This window comes from Bombus vosnesenskii, unplaced genomic scaffold, assembly GCF_011952255.1.
Source record: "Bombus vosnesenskii isolate JDL3184/JDL3185 unplaced genomic scaffold, Bvos_JDL3184-5_v1.1 scf7180000014105, whole genome shotgun sequence".
NCBI classification, from domain to species: domain Eukaryota; kingdom Metazoa; phylum Arthropoda; class Insecta; order Hymenoptera; family Apidae; genus Bombus; species Bombus vosnesenskii.
This window is the reverse complement of record NW_022883371.1, coordinates 126,342-136,245: the sequence shown is the minus strand read 5'-3', so window position 1 is coordinate 136,245 and position 9,904 is coordinate 126,342. Positions and strand designations below refer to the sequence as shown.

General features: G+C 40.1%; 1 long non-coding RNA gene across 1 annotated transcript; it reads right to left on the bottom strand.

Annotated features, from left to right (window-relative positions):
• Positions 1-7,718: 7,718 nt before the first annotated feature.
• LOC117239664 lies at positions 7,719-8,544 on the bottom strand. The gene is made up of 3 exons (XR_004494507.1): positions 8,398-8,544; positions 8,189-8,322; positions 7,719-7,823 (listed from the first exon to the last, which is right to left on the bottom strand). It is a non-coding gene; the product is annotated as an uncharacterized LOC117239664 (long non-coding RNA).
• Between the last annotated feature and the right edge of the window lie 1,360 nt (positions 8,545-9,904).

Sequence of the window (9,904 nt, the reverse complement as noted above, 5' to 3'; positions counted from 1 at the left end):
TAACAGCTTGAAAATTTTAGCTTTTCCTTTGAAATTCGAGTTATTGAAATTCCACTGCGTTATATTTTTGTATTCTGCGTTCAGATTCTTTACTCGATGCTTTATAAAAAGAATATATTTTCCATTCGTTTCGCTTATATTCTTTATTTAATTTTCCCATGTGTTGCAAATACGATTATCTACGTTCGTCAAAAAAGATTTCCTCGAAATTACTGTGCAAGAAATTCAAGAAGTAAATACAATTTACTATTCTAATTTATTACTGCCAGCTATTTTCATACGATACGTTAAACTGGTTTTTATATAAGCAACTGACGGTTTCGTCAAAAGACTCAATACAAGTTCATACAACTTTATAATTGGGGAGAGAATGTGTATAATAGTACGATATACGTATAATAGTGACATACTTATTGAATATTCGTGAGAATTGGAACTCGTTTCGTTCGAGCCAAACGTCAAAGAAGTCCTTGTGCATTAACATTCTACGGTGTGTCTTTGGACTATTAAGAGGAGCCAAAAACCAGTCTTCTGATGCATTATTCCGTTAAGTGGTTGTCACAAATTCGACCTTAATTGTAGGAATGACAAATGGCACGCCTGTGTTCGACGTGTTTTGTGTCTTCTCGGACGTCAGCGACATTACAAAGCGTTTCACGACGTTGCCAACAGACGTTCTATATTTGAGGACTAAGAGACTTAATTAAGAGGGACGGTAGTGCATACCTTCGATTTTTAAACGTGTCCATTAGCTTTATTCGATGTCGTTTATATTTACTTTCTTGTTACGAGAACCATCCAAATTATATACAACGAACATAATTCACATCAACGATAGATAGAAATATCTCTTTTGTATTGAGTACAATTTCTGTTGTAGAAAGCAAACACTCTACGGCAATATGTCGTTATTATCATTAATATTATCATTATTTTCGTTGTTCAAATTATTAGTTTAGATTATATAAATAAATAAATAATAAAAAGTTAATAAAGGGAATAGAGAAATTCAAAACGAAAGGAAGAGAGAAAGAGAGGAAGAATAAATGTTATATACGACAAGTAAAAATACAAGTTACGAAAAGTTTATTCCAACCTAAAGTAGATTTAATATACGTACATATAGTCGTAATAGACTATAGACTATGTCTACATACATATAACAAATTTATTTCATTTTTATTTTTATTTTCGTTTTCCTTTCTATATCTATCTTACATTTTCTGAAATATTCGTAACTACCGTTAAATATTACATGCACAGTAAAGTTTGTAATAAACCTTGAAAAGCCTTAATTAGAGGAGAAATGAAAGTGTAACGTAAGCCGCAGTGGTTCGCCTTTGTCATCGAGCAAACGAGATGGGATGAAATCCGAAATCTCAGTGTCTTTGACATTCTGCCGCAACGGAAACAAACTGCAACTGAGAGCAGTGTTAGGCGTGCAACCGAGTTGAAATTAAGTTAGAAAACGCGCCTAAGTGCGGGGTAGACGCGTGGAAGATCAAAGGAACCGCATGAGTGACGGAAACCAGCTGCTAGACGATGTTCCCGACTCTCCAGATTTATACACCCATTTTCTTCCTTTCTGATGCTTCTCAAAGCACCGTTTTTCTGGCTTCTATCCTCCTTTCTATTACAGCTTACTTAGCGTCATTAAGATTATCTGTTGCTCGTTTTGCTGCATTTTTTATATGACTAAATGTGCGACTATTAAGAAAATAAAATATTACCCATTTCACACCAGGAAAGTGATGTTTTTATACCATTATGAAAGAACGAAATCAACTAGCAGTCCGACTTAATATTTATATTCACTATTTTTCTTTCTAATAACTACAAACAGTACCATGCAATTATAACGTATCTTCTTACAGCGGACGTTAGCGGGTATCCCTTTTCCGGATAAATTCCACAAAACTTATTAAATAGTGATTAATGAGCTGCAGTGATTAATGCAACATATATTAACTCACACCAAAGTTATAATAAGGAATATGATTTTTTCCCGAATTATGTTCGCAATATTAGAAGCCTTAAATTTAAGACAAAAGTTATGTAAAAAGTAGCTTTCCTCTGTTGAAGTATTCATTTAGTTCATTCTTTTGCTCAGCACCGAGTATAAGCTTGAATCTGTCCAGTTGTTTTATGGTAACATTTATAACACGGCCATTTAGATTTGAATCTTTTAAACTATCATACAGTTGGGCAGTATACATTATACATATTAATCTGCAGTCGCGTTTTTCGTTTTATCGCTCCTTTGTCCTATGACTGGTAATTTACCTTTTTTCGTGAGTTTTAACATGAAAGGAAATAATCCTAAAAGTCAAAAGAAATGAATATAAATAAATATAGCGAACGCTTTTATTTTAGGATCGGTAAAGCTTGGTACACTTTGGTACACTTTCGCAAATATTTACCGAAAGTATAACATTTATATAAATTCTAATATTATAAAAAATACGAATACTTTTTATATCTGCCTTATATCTCACTTCGAAATGAAGAATTTAATTCTATAGACAAAATCTAATACGCTCTAGTAAATATTCCTCCATATAAAATTTATTATTCGAAACTTATCAAGGAATAACTCGAGTGACTTCGTCAATAGTGTCAATATTCGGTAGAATAGTGAGTAAATAATTTTAAAAAATGATTTGGGCCATCTATAAGTGAATTACACTATTGTTAGAACTGTAGCTACCACATGAAGTGCGTATATAGATGGTTGTTTAGGATTACAACACACAGAGATAACCACGGGCATGAGATACATAATGCAGCAGGTATTGTAAACCATACCACGCCCTCCTGCATACAATACGCTCTACCGATGCATTCTATTGTTGTCTTTTGGAATAAACTCAGTCAGCCACCACCTCCCTGAGGCTCTATATTATCTTCATGCGCGTAATACATATTGCATTCACGAGTCTCTCTTAGCCTGCCATTTTACTTGGTATGTTTGACAGAAGAATTTTCGAAATGACTGTGTTAACTTTGTTCTGATGTGTTCTCTTCCAAATTCACTGCTATAAATATAATATCACCTTAAAAATATTTTCGGAATTATGCACAGAAAATTCTCTTGATGCGAAGGATCATTCGCTGTTTGTTGTTGATATAGGATCTATAACATTCTTTAAAGATATTACTAATTTTACAATGCAATGTATTTGCTCGATATCAATCCTACGAAAATAAGGTCCCCTTTATTCTAGCAAAGGAGCTTTCCCATTAGGGAACAGGTTGTGTCTTTCTACTTGACAGGTAAAGAAAAGACAGGATGACATAAGCCATGACAGCGGGAAGTGGCAGGCAAGGTATAATATTCGAAATCCGGCATCCAAGTATAGATCCTAGTTTCGTCGTAGGAAATAAGAGCCCCTCGGGGAGATGTAATCCGTGATAAGCCTCGATTTGGTTGGTAGTTGCTAACAACTGCGGCATCTGTTAATCACTGGCACGTTTGGCAATGCATCTTGAACGTACTTTAAATGCTGATGAGTGGGATGATTCTTTGGCAGTTTACCAGCAATATGTCATGTCAGTTTAAATAGAAAATTTTAGACACGTCAATTTTCCTTGTCATTTACTCGATTTAAATGTTAAAATACTTTAAAGTATGAAAATATGTAGCTACACATATATTTTTAGATACGTTTCAAAGACTCGTAAGTATCGGGTGGAGGAAATATAACAAAGATCGATCTAGAATGGCGGTCATGTTAAAGTCAGTTTGAAAAAGGAATAAATTCACCTGCTCGAAGCGGCAGGCGTGCGATGATACCATCGTCGAATGCCTGAATCACGGTATCGCGTCCGATAAAGTCGACGAAGCGGAGTGTACGAGTGGACTGTCACGCGATGTCGTATTCACGTCGCATATACGACGTTCCGCGCTAACTGGAACGAACGTTCCGGACGTCCCTGTTCGAAAGCCGCTGCGTCGTTTTCCAGTTCGTCGGCGCGTTTATGCATCCGCGTCCCACTGCGCGTGTCAGTACCAGTATTTCAAGCCGAACCATGTCCCCAAGACTTATAATTTACGAACGAGTTGAGTGAAGCGCACAGAAGTGCACAGCGCTCAACCTCTGGCGTTGATTTTGGCTTTGGCGTGTTCGCTCGTTTGCCAGAGCGTATAACGAAGCGAAATGGACGTTCCACGTGCTTCGAGCTACACATAGGAAAGGTGTTAGGATCTTGTAGAAAGATTGTGATTGTATGCGCGTTCGAAATCCAGCTATAGTCCAGCAACAGCAACAGGAACAGGAACAGCAACAGCAGCGGCGGCAGCAGCAGCAGTTCTGAAAGCGATGGTGGTACACCGGTACACGTCCGTGTCCGCGTGCTGGCCGCAGCCGCGGTAGTGGCACGGCGCGGCGCGGCGTGGCTACGGTGCGGCTTACCATGGCGTGGCCGTGACTCGAGAAGTGCCGCGACGTGGAATCAGGGCCATGCTTATGCAGCCCGCCGCTTCTCGGCCTGCGTAACGTTATTTATCACGGCCGCCGTAGGCGCGCAGGCGGCAACTTTGTGCCGACCTCGCCGCTCGCAGCCAGAATCGCGATACAGCCGACCAGATATAATTTTATTATACCTGCGAAGTGAGCGCAGAGGGTAGTTTATCAGCAGTCGAGTGTACCGGTTTTCTATCTCCCTCCAATTCTTCCGCGTCTCTTTCTCCCTTTTTCTCTCCCCGCTCCTCTCCTTCTTACTCTTGTTTTCTCTTTTCGTATTCTCTCGCCTTTCACCCTTCCTACCCCAACCGTTCTGTTGTATCCCTGTCCTCTTTGCGCCTCCTTCTTCCACTTCTATCTTTCTCTCTTTCTCTCTCTCTCTCTCTCTCTCTCTCTCTCCCTCTTTCTCTCCTTCCCCTTCCCGAACTTCTCTCTTTCACTTTCTCCGTTTCTCTTCTGCTCACGCCGCGTCGTTTTACAGTACGCCATGCCATACCACACCGCACCATACTACGCCACGCCACGCCACGCCGTGTCAGGGAATAATATAGTGCTGGCGGGCTCTAACGGCGGTAATGTATGGCCGACACTCCGGGCAAAAGGGTACGCCAACTCGGAGGACGCCAAGGGTGAACAGGCCGAGCCACTCTGTCACGCAGTTTTCACTGAGCGCCTCTTCTTCTTCCTTCTCCTCATCCTCCACTTCCACGTCGAGAGATTACCGCCTCCGATAATTACGACGTTTGCACCCACCGGGGCCGATTTGTCTTCCACGTTTGTGGAGGGGCTGCGATTCGATGTCGAGCGCCACGCTTACTGACATTCTTCGCTGTTTCTTCTTTCCTTTAACGAATCTCCGTTTACGAGTACAAACAGGACACGCGTCATTTCCAATATTTTTTCCACGACTTATTTGCATAGAAAGTATAATTTTTTAGCGATAACGATATTTATGAAAATTTATCTTGATCTAACTTTGCGACGCAATATTCTCAATATTACTTTTTTTTTACTAATACTTACGGTAACAGGAATTAGGAGAAAGTGTCGACATATAATTTGTAAATAATATGCAAACGCAGGTAAAAGATATTAAAGATATTAAAAAGAATCGTGCATGGAACTCAAAATAATTAACTTAGCAAGTACAAAATATAAAATGCTTATCTGCATGTGTGGTTGTAAAAGCTGCTGTTGCAGCACACAGTCGAAGCAGTAATAAAATCAATGTTTATTGTAAATGCGATATCCGCACAGCCTAAGATACATCAGGAATGTGTCAATTTAAATGCTTATCTACACCTTGCACGCCAGCTCGCGACTCCAATATCACGATATAATTAATTTCATAATACATATTCCTTGGCTTTGCTCCGCTTAATTGCTCACTGTTAGCGGCGAAGCGAGAGAGTCGACGAGGCGGTACCTAGATTCAAGGAAGTAAAGGGAGAAAAAGCGAGCGGAATAACGATGATGAGGACGGAAAGAGCAAAGAGAGAGAAAAAGGGAAAATAGGTGTAGAGAAGGGAAGAAGCGAAGCGGTGTTGCGTAGGTGGAAAGCAGTTAGCAGCCTCTCGGGTTCCGCTAAGCGTTTAGCGGTAAAACTAATTACCGCAGGAGTTTCAAGGAATGCGTCTAGTATAAAATGAACGCGATTGATATCAAGCGCGCTTCTGTGTAAGTATAATTCATTAGGATTTTCGAACGTGTAGTAACACATATAGATGCACCGGTCCCGAATGAAGTTCCCGATCCTCATGAAGAGGTAGCTGTAACGTCTGTACGTTTCCTCTAGGAAAAAGAGAAGGAGGAAAAAGAGAAAGAATCACAGCGGATCTTATTCGTAATTAAACTGACGCGAATGGGGCTAATAAATTTGTGCGAGAGCATAAAACAAGTCTTGTAACTCTATCGAGGTAATTGCGGCGACCACGCCTCGTTGCCGTGGGCTGCGGTTGGCTCTCTTACACCTTTTCGCATACCGCAATTTGATATGCTATACTACAAACCGCTGTAATATCTACGGTGTACCTTGTCAAAACGTCAGGCCACGCCAGTATCGGCGTCAGCAGTTAGACAAGGAACAGGAACAAACAATTAACGAGACACCCGTTAACCCATAACGTGTCTATTCAATGCAAATGACTTACTAATGAAAGATAAATCTTACACAGCTATCGAGACGTGCACGAAGGTGAATATTAAAGCGTGTTATCTCCCGGTTCACGCGTTTCGCGAGAAACAATCCGTGGTTTTTCTTCTTTTGTAATATCTTTAAAATTTCCCCAGCTCAACGCAACGATAATCGCGGTCGCGCTTTGATCCTTCAAACGAGCATGGAGAACAACTATCGACAACTAACGCATCTGTGCATCGATGTTTCAAAGCATCGACAAAGGCAAGCGAATCGGGGCGGTACTTTGAAACAAGTGGATTTAAAAATCAATTCTGCCGGACGACCGTGCTTGGTAATATAACGACGTTATTAAACAGTACAAAGGAACTCGCGCCACACGAGCCATTAACGTCGAGTAGACTCGGATGGACTTCCGAGGGCGCTACAATCGCTGATGTCGCCGAACACTGTTCATTCGGTGTTTATGTGTGTCCGTAAAACTCACCGTGTGGAATATACCAAGTCGGAGGAGCTAACCGGTTCCTGGAGTCAAGATGGCCGCTGTGAAAGTAGAAGGGTGAAGAAGAAGAGGGCAGTTAGGGAAGCAAGGAGGTAGGCAGCCAAGCAGCCAGCCGAGCAGCCAGGGTGGGCACAGAGCGATCATAACTCAGGTGGCCGCGGACAAGCAGCGCTTGTTCCGTGCATTCGGAACACGGAACACACACGAGTTCGCCGACGTTCAGCACGACGTGCCTTCCATGGACGCCTGCAACACTGTTCTCTTCCCTTGTCTTCTCTTCTCTTCTCTTCGTCCCTTCTGTTCCCTTCTTTTCCCTTCTCTTCTCTTCTCTCTTCTTCCTTTTCTATTTAGCTTTTCGTCTTTATTTCTTTCTTGACCGATCGGTTTCTCTCCTACTTCTCTGTTTCCCTTTCTTCTTCTCTGGAGCATTTGGACGTTCATGGCGCGGACGGTGGCAGCCGCGGCACGCCACACAATCCGGCAATCTTTCTTGCGTATACTCACGTGCAAAAGTTCACCGACAACCAGAAATTGAACACATTTTTTTCGTTCACGATCAAATATTCAACAAATTTTTTGTAATAATTTACTATATTACAATAATTCATACATCCCGTGGTTTATTTTCTATTGTTTCATCTCCTACCGTGGACTATCACCTTCGTGTAAGACGCTTACGTCTTGAAAATGCAACAACAGTAACTCCGAACCGAAACGAAGCGAACTGAAAACTACAAGAAGATACGATCAAGTTAAATTCTTGTAAATGTAAGTAGAAGTAATTCGAATGATTCTAACTTAGTGATATATTTCCTAGTGTATATTATCATGACCGTGAAGGATGAAAATATCATCAAGGAGATAAGCACTTATACCTATAGTAGAATTAATATTTTGTGTTGTGCCGATAGCGATATCATAAGATCATTACAAATAATGTCGCTAGAAACCAGGTTTTAATATAAGAAATACTAACTATCGAGCGTGTTAAAACTCATGTCACGATCGACCGCCTTATCACGAAAACTGTGTTACACATTCGATTTAACGCGGAGAAAGAGAAAAGTGAACGTCCGCTTTATGACATACCATTGCATATACGTGCATCAACGGGGCTTTGGTCGAGGTCGAAGATATAATGAACTTTTGTCAGCGATTGTACCAGATCGCCCGAAGAAGAACTGGATACGTGGTCGCCAGGTCGTGTCCGTCCATCCGTCGCGCTACAAATGAAGACTTTAAATAATTTAGTCACCGGCTGTAAATCCCGTCGGGAAGCGACGTTAATCGATACATACCGCTGTGTACCGTGCCGTTATACAGCTTGGGAACATTTATGAATGCGCGCTATGAATCACGAGATAATAATATCGTACGTGTGTAAGCGTGTCTATGAATGCGTGTAAGTACGCTCGTGAATGCGCATCACCTTAAATCGCAGTCTTGCTTTGGTGTACGCCTTGAATAATTGTTGTGATATATATATATATATATATTTCTTCAAACCGTCTAAAAATCGCCTATCCATTTTGAAAATATTTAAAAAATACTGTTTGTTCATTTCTGATTAATTGCGCCAGTAAAAATATTTTTGTAATATTATTTATAATTTGAAATTATAAATTGTAAAACTAAATGCATTTGAACAAGATGAATAGTTCGATAATTGGATCGTTTAAAAATTTTAAGACTTGCCAGTCTTTTGTGCAATTAAGCTTTCAATCAATGTCGAGGAAGTGATTTATTACGACGCAGATTGTTAGCGACAATGCAGAGATCAAATAATACCATCACTAAATTTGTACGGTTGATTATAAATCCTGAGTGTGAGAATGAGGACTTCAATTGGCACAATGTTTCTTCCACAAAGTTGTCATTCTTACTTATATTTTCTTCGAAATACGAAACACTACATTATTTAAATGTCATTTGCGCAGTCTCCGTTTTTTGTCCTTGTGGATATATTTGATGAACATCTTTCTTCCATAGTTTAAGTTGCCAAGACGGATATTTCGTTTTATAAAAACAGCTAGTAACAGTTATTAATGAGTTCTATTAAGTTAACAGTTTTATTAATTCTATATATAGATCTTCGTATACTACTTTGCTAAATGTTGGCTTATTATAGATCCCCGTTCTGCTTAAGCATTTTGAATCTTAAATATTAATTTGATCTCGTGTATTTATTAATTAATCGATAAGTGATAAATTGCGTAACTAAGGTGACTAAAACGACCGGGAGAAAATTCTATAATTAGAGATAATGAAAATACGTTATTTGTTTTTGTATTATACTTCATGTGGTTCTGTATTGCATTCTACGCGGTTGATAATAACCATCCTTCATTACAAAAATACGATATTCGAATAGTACACTTAAACGGATGTGAACTAATTTGAGTTGGTATCGCTTTTATTTAATAGTCTCATTACGAGCGTGATCGTCTTAGATTATCCGTGATCCGTTTTTGGGGCGGCTACGATGGATCGATTCATTCTCCGGGAACTCCACTAATAAATTACGATAATAGCACTAAGATAGATCGACGGATAGACGCGTAGGCGTGGAGACGTGGCGGCGGACAATATTTTAGCGTGCAGTAGCTTTATGACCAGAGGTTACGAGCCAGGAAGAGCCATAACGCCTCGTATCTCGTTGCTTCGTACCCTTACGTTCCTTACATTTGCGGGAAAGCTCAGCACGGGTGCCAATTCCTAGGAGCGTATCGGACCATAAACTGGGAACGTGATGTATGTTACCTTATACCCTCTTCTCCTGCAATCCTTCCAACATTGCTTTCACCC